At 35.5% G+C, this 7,825-nt stretch overlaps 1 pseudogene; it reads right to left on the minus strand.

Moving 5' to 3' along the window:
- Positions 1–392: 392 nt before the first annotated feature.
- LOC125132075 (non-histone chromosomal protein HMG-14-like) lies at positions 393–699 on the minus strand (annotated as a pseudogene).
- Positions 700–7,825: the final 7,126 nt, after the last annotated feature.

A 7,825-nucleotide genomic window follows, 5' to 3' on the forward strand; every position in this document is an offset into this window, starting at 1 on the left:
GAAACAACATGGGAAGAGAAGTAATTTAAACTGTTCAAGATGTTAAATGCACAACTGACTCAAATTGCCATTTGGTATGCTTTGTATTATAGGATATAAAAGCTCCCCCATCTATGGAATATTAAGCTGACACCCAAGATAATCAAAGCCTCCCATATTCAATATCCCACTATTTTCTGGTTGTACCAAAAAATAAATAACCAGCAAATGGTTTCACCTCTTAAAAAAAAGCATTTACATTTAAAAAATGGGATGAGGCAGGAGTCCCTCCTTCTTAAAAATGTTTCTAGAGCTACTAAAAAACGTGCATTTACAAAATAGTTGATAAAAATATTCCTCTGGATCATACAAGAAGGGACACAGAGACCACTGACGTGACTGGGTGTGTGGTGTTAATCAGACTTGGCTTCTTTCTCTCCTGCTTTATCAGAGGCTGGACTCTCCTGGTTTTCAGTTTCTCCATTTTCTGCAGGCAGATCTTCTTTAGTCTCTTGGTTAGTCACTTTGGCTTGTTTTCCTTTTGCTCCCTTTTTGCCTTTTGTTTGTACTTTTCTGTCTGAAGATTTATCCTTTCCTGCTGCCTTTTTTTGGCTTTGTTTCCACTTTTGCAGGAGCAGGATTAGCTGACAACCTCTCCGATCTCCTCTTGGGCTCCTCATTTGCCACCCCCTCTGCGGAACTGAACTTCCTCTTGGGCATCATGGTGGCAGGGTGAGCACGTGCTGGGTGTCTGTGGTTCAAGGCTTACAGAGAGCCTTTGCGAAGCTGGGCTGCCTGGACACTGCTGCTCCTCCTGCCACCAGACCTGCTGGGACCCCTTTAATGATTTTATAAATAAAGAACATGCAATGTGGAAACGTCATACGCATTTCTGAAAATCTGAATTACATATTGAATTTCATATGGACTTAGGAGGGAGTGTCAATATGGTCTTTGAAAAGCAGGCTTTTACTTTGGCCTGTTACTGTTATCTTTTTCATTGATGATGTCTGAAACTTTAAATATGTAGTCCTTGGAAGGTACATCCTGTTGCCTGAAGGAAAATGTAATTATTAGACAATAATGCAAAGACACAGTTGAGAATACAATGCAAAAAGATTCTTCTCCCATTGGATCCCCAGGGGGACCATTTAGACACCAACTCATATAATGATTATAGATCCCCTTTTGCCAGGATTATCTCCTTTGTTTCTTCCTAGTTACTTCCTAGTCCATCCAACGCATACTTCTTGGTTTTCCTCACCTTACTTCTTTCTATGGGTTATTTTTAGCTAGTTTATTCTTTATAGATTCTTTTCCTTGATGGATTTGAAAGGTTTTATAGGTTTTTCAGTTTCCTCCAGCATTATCTTGTTAGAAGAAAAACTTTTCTTTTGCTACTAGCTGGCCTTTCTTATGGTATAAATCTGGTACAAGTATTTCTATAATCAAAGTTGTATATGATTCCAAAATTGGGGTGTTAGGAGAGATGGGATAGGGATAAGCACTTCAGAAAATATAATGGCACAGATCACAATGCAATGTATTCACTCTGGTTAAGAAACGATAGAACAGTTGTGTCTCCCTTATAGTATAATATTTCTATGATTACAATATATTGTTATTGCCATGTTAATAAGTTATCAAGGTAATCAATATTTTCTGTGATATAACCAACAACTTGGGCATATATCCAGACAAAGCATTCATTGAAAAAGATACATGCACCCCTATGTTCATTGCAACACTATTCACAATAGCCAAGACATGGAAACAACCTAAATGTCCAATGACAGATGAATGGATTAAGAAGATATGGTATGCATATACAATGGAATACTACTAGGCCAGAAAAAAGAACAAAATAATACCATTTGCTGCAACATGAATGAAACTAGAGACTCTTAATACTAAGTGAAGTATGTCAGAAGGAGAAAGACAAATACCATATGATATCCCTTATATCTGGAATCTAATATACAGCACAAATGAACCTACCTATCGAAAAGAAACTTATGGACACGGTTTCTGATTACTAAGAGGGAGGGAGTGGGAGGGACTGGCAGTTTGGGGTTAGTAGATGTAAATTACTGCATTTGAAATTGATAAGTAGTGAAATTTTGCTGTACAGCCCAAGGAATTATATCTGATTACTTGCAGTGGAACGCAGTGGAAGATAATTTGAAAGAAAGAGTGTATATGTATGTATAGCTGGGTTACTTTGCTGTATGGCAGAAATTAACAGAACATTGTAGATCAGCTATAATAAAGATGTTTTAAAAGACAAGTAATTACAAAAGCATAAAATAGGAAATAAAAATAAATAAAAGTAGATTGTGTCCACCAGGCACATCCCAAACCTTCTGACACAGAAGTTAGGTTCTGATTGAAAGCCATAAACTGGTAGCAAGAAATCTCATGCTGACTCTGGATAGATCTTTCTCCTTGGTTCTGAGGGTTGTCACTGCTGAAGAATAAAGAAGGTGGATATTTGGAAGCTTGGAGGGTCTGAAGCAATTTGTTTTCTAGAGCAAAACAAACATTTCTTTTTAAATTTACTTCAGCATAGAATTCATTAAACCAAACTAATACAAGCATAGAATTTATTAAACCAAACTAATACAAGCACTAACTAACTACAAACAAACAAAACAAACTGAGAGACAAGCACTTAACTAAAAAGCAAATACAATATCTTTACAGGATGTTTTTCATATCTTAAAGATAGAAATAAATAAAAAGTCATGTACTAGTTACACCATTTAAAAAAAAAAACAAAGAGAAGGGATAGAGTGATTTACCTTATCTACATAGATGAGGGAAGTTATCTAGAAAACAAAGGGACATATTGTTAGCTAGGCTCAGAAGCATATACAGTGATCAACTGGGTATACAAAGTAATACATAATGGCAGCTTTTGATAATTACATGTAGTGAGAATAATCAGTTCTAAGACAAAGATAGGAGAAACATTGGCTTGTACTGTGTGAATTTTGAATTACTTGAAGTAAGGAATGGACAGCATTTGGAAGTATTAAAAAATGTGTGTTGAAGAAGAGGCTGTGACAGAGGGGAGAAGAGAGAATACGGAAATCACATGGGAGTCAGCAGTGTAAACTTTGGTTTCATTCTTTTTACCGATATTGATGGTGATGGTAAGGATGATGGCCACTGCTTGCTGTAGAATTGTTCGCCTAAGTAAACTCTTCATGGAGAATCAGCGTGGTGGAGCTGCTGTGACTGATGTTGAGTGGGGTCCGTTATAGCTTCTTAGACTTGACCAGTTGTTTCCCTGTCCAAAATCATCACCACACAAAAACTCCCACTGACTCTAATAGGAGCATTTCATCAGATACTTCAGACTTTTGCAACACAGAGGATAAGACATCCTATGGAGTAAAAACATGCTCAGATTTTCCACTCATTGGGGAAAATGAGTTGAGGAAAGAGGAGAGAGAAATGAGAGGAATGTAAATCCAGTGATTTTTGTTAGAGAAGCCTCAAGAGAAATTACTGATAATCTCAGCAATAAAGCTATTGATATCAGAGGTAGAAGGATAAAGGTGGATGATAAGCAACATACATGTAATTTGTGATTTTTTACTTGGGTTTTACTACTTGTGCAGTAGTGGACAAGAACTAGTAGAATCTTGGTGGACAAGAATAATAGAAGGGGCTATTTCTGAGGTTCCTGATTTTAGGTGAATGACAGTGTTATTCTAAGAGCTGAGCGTTTCCTTTTGTTATTTTTCTGCCAGGGAAAATCAAAAATCACTTTACTGAATGCAACAAATTTTGCATATTGATTTATTTCATTTTTATTGGAATACATTAAAATGTATCTTTTTATTGAGCAGAAACTGTTGTTCACCACAGATTCTGAAAAGATTGCCAGGAGGCATTTGTGTATTTAATGTTCCTTCAGTTCAAATATACTTAATCATAATTAAACTCAGTTGAATGGCTTTTAAAAGAAGTTAGTTGTTAATGTGATTGGCAGTTTTCTGTGCCTTTGACATCTAATGAAATATGCCTGGGTGCTGTGCAACACTGACAAATGCCAAAATTCATCTCCTGTGATCTCTAACTAATGTAATGTGATTATGTCAAATTCTCTGTTTTTAAGAAGGCATGTTATTACTTCCCATTATCTAAATAAGAATGATAAATGTTCAAGACTTTGATTAAATATAAACAATCTTGAAATTGGTATCCTTCAAACACTTTTGTTAAAAATGAGAGCAAATATTGTTTTGTAGGAGAAAATAAGCAGACACACGATACATCATTTTTTTTCTTCAAAAGTGGTATTAAGTCATTATATAACGGATGTTTCAAATTCATAAAGAGGAGACAGAAGATAGAAAGTGATACTGTAGACATTATTCAGGGGTCACAAGCTTGCAGCTTACTTGTCACCACTAGATGACAACCTTGCATATTTGGTAGTCACTAGTCCTCTGGTTCTTTTCTGGTGGGACTTAGCATATTTCACCATATTTTCTAGCATTTGGAAAGTAGGAAAATATAAATATCTTTGGGAAAACTTGCATCATGGTTATCAATTACTGTTCATTGTCAGTGGGATTATTTATGTAAAGTAGAATTATTTGCTCAAAATATTAATATGAAGAGATTTTTCACGTTCCCTCCAGTTTTGAAAATTTTGGTTTAATTTCTGATTTTTGCATCTCAACAATGTATGAATTTCCATGTAATTGATTTTATAGGTAAGGTGACTTAATAAGATGTTTGCAACTCTGCTGCTCCTCAGTTTATACAGACACAACATGTTTCTTTCTGCTTTGAGGAAAGAAAGATACCCAACAAGATGTTACTGAACCTATATAGACCCGTCTCTTACTTTAGGCTTGAATTCAGATGATGGATGGGGATTAATTATGGAAATAATGACATAGCCTTTCTCATAACATCCAACATAAAACTTGACCTAGGCTTTTTCCATGCCTCATGCTAATGAGGCTTTGGATAAAAGAGAATTTAGAGGACAAAGATAAGGAGCAAGCAGCCATGTTCTTTCATTACAGAAGGAACACTAATGCACACATTGATTTATTAATTCATCTACTTAGGAAGACATTTTTCAGCAGTAGCCAAAAAATATCTTTAAAGTCCATGTATATCAGGGGTCCTCAACTGGTGACAGTTTGCCCTCTTCTCCCTAAATCAAGAGTATTTTTTGATCATCACAACTGGAGAAGGATTGCAACTAGTGGGTTAAGTCAGAAGATACTGCTGAGCATCCTACAAGGCACAGAACATCCTCCTACAGCACATAATTGTCCAAACTAAAATGTCAATAGAGCCATGACTCAGAAATCTGTCTCTGTCTGCTTCAACTTTCACACCCTGAGAAGGCATTGTAGTGTCCATGGAAAGTAAGGACTCTGGAATTAAGCACAGTTAATAACTATATGATATTTAGCATGTTGTCTTTTAAATTCTCTTGTTGCTATTGTTGTGTGTGTGTGTGTTTACTATACTTCTCAGTAGTTTTTTGTGACATCTAAGTGACAAAAATATCCAAAGCATTTAGAGGAGTACTTTGCATATGTTTTATGTACTTTCCCTTCAAATTTCACTTCAATTATTAAATCTTAGGATGGCCCTTACTGTCCTCCAGCACTTTGGTCACAATGCACCAGATACTTACCTTTAGAGAAACTTATCATAATGGTACTTTTATATCTATTTATATGATTCCATATTTGATATAAATTTCTTCCCCCATTAAACTATAAGCTCAGATATTTTAGAGGCATTCTTTTTTTTTTTTAAATCACAAGGAAATGCCATGCATCATTGTTTTTAATATAATGATTTTAATTTTTCTCATTATAGCTGGTTTATAGTGTTCTGTCAGTTTTCTACTGTACAGCATGGTGACCCAGTTACACATACATGTATACATTCTTTTTGCTCACATTATCATACAGGAAGCACAGAGGGCCCTAAACAGGCCCACACCAAGGCATATTATAATAAAAATGGCAAAAACCTACAGGTATTCTTATTTTTGTTTACTCTTTTGTTCCAAATATCTAGCACAGTTGCTGTATTATTGCAGGTGCCTGACAACCTGTTGCTGAATTCAAGTGTTAGTAAATCATTGCATTGGATAAACTACAGAATATGAGAAGGAAAAACATTGAAAGGGGAAGGAGATGATGCAGGAGGACCATAGGAAGATTAATCAATTTTTAAAATATTTTAAACATTTAAATAGACATTTAAACATTTAAACATGTAAGAATGACTCTGGACTGGGAATCTGGAGACTTGAATTCTAATTCCAGTTTAAATCTATACTAATTTCATGAATGATGGCAAATTTTATAACATCTAAAACTCCAATTTTCCCATTCTAAAGTTTGCAAATGAAGCCCTGATTTTTTGAGAATCAAATAATAAAGTAGACAAAGGAGTTTCTGGGTCTGCATGTAAGGAGCTTGTAAGTTACTGTGTCATTGTAAAACGGGAAAAAAGCTGAACAAACTGAAAAATCAACAATTCTAGGATCTGTAAGAGAGACGAAAATACAGAGAAAGTTGTGGTCCTCAAAATTGGAGGGAGAAATAGGCTATTACAGGGAGTTGTGGTTTACCAAGGCAGAAACCACTGGAAAATTCAAAACAGTGATGACACCAAATACTACTAAGGATATGGAGCAAAAATTGTGTCTTTGACTATTGATGTATTACCTCAAAATAATATTGTGGTAGATAGAATAAGATGCTTACAATAGTTTTCCACTTTTGTTTCAAGAGATGGACTCTATTAGCCCAGTGCCTTGAATATGAGCTAGAATTAGGACTTGCTTTGACCAAAAGAATGTGGTAGAAATGCTATAATTAGACTTTCAAAACCAGAGCTGCAGACGCCTTGCAGCTGTGTCTTTCTGTCTCTTTGAACCATGACTGTAATGCTGCAAATGAAACGGAGATAAAAGACCATGTGGAGAGGAAGGCCAGTAATCTCAGCCCCTCTGGCTGTCCCAGCTAAGATCCCAGACATGTGAGAGAGGCCATCTCAGAACATCCCACTCCAGCCAAGCCACCAGCTGGCTGAATACACATGAATGGGTCCAGGTGAGACCAACAAGAAAACTACCCAGTCAATTCAGAGAATCACAAAAAATCATAATTGTTGTTTTAACACAATTTTAGATAGATTTTACACAGCAATAGATAACTGAAACCTCTTTTCAAAATTAACCTGCTTAATAAATGTTTAAAAATGTGGGCAAGATATAGGGTATTCTAGAAAGGTATTTTGAGGATAAAAGTACGGATGGCCCCTGATTTTACAAACCTCTTTCCTTACGGGGTAGAAAAGAGAAAAAAATGTAAACCATCAAAATGAAACGAGACGAAATTTTGACAGAAAGGCTTGGATTAAAAATGAAATGTACAATCACACTATGCATGCATATTTATATGCTTGTCACAACATAAATATATAGATAGCTATTATATATATATATGTATGGGGTGTTTTGACAGATGTGACAGATATGTATACCTATATATCCATTGCTATTAGTGTTTTTCAAACTAGTGTGATGGATGCTTATTTTCTGCATTTCATTATTTTTTATCACAGTATACCTGAAGAACAACTGCATCTTGTTTTTAAAATAAGCAAACCATTTTGCTTTCCTATTAACCTCTGACAGTGCAAAGTAAAATGATTCATTAAATACATAGTTTATGATTATTTATGAGATGCTAATTAGATTGCAGTGTGCTAATTATTAAGAAAATGTACATCGGAGCATCTCCAGGTGTCTATCTGCTGTCTCCTTTCCCCCTCTCTCCCCAGGTGT

Source organism: Phacochoerus africanus, chromosome 8 (assembly GCF_016906955.1).
Source record: "Phacochoerus africanus isolate WHEZ1 chromosome 8, ROS_Pafr_v1, whole genome shotgun sequence".
NCBI classification, from domain to species: Eukaryota; Metazoa; Chordata; class Mammalia; order Artiodactyla; family Suidae; genus Phacochoerus; species Phacochoerus africanus.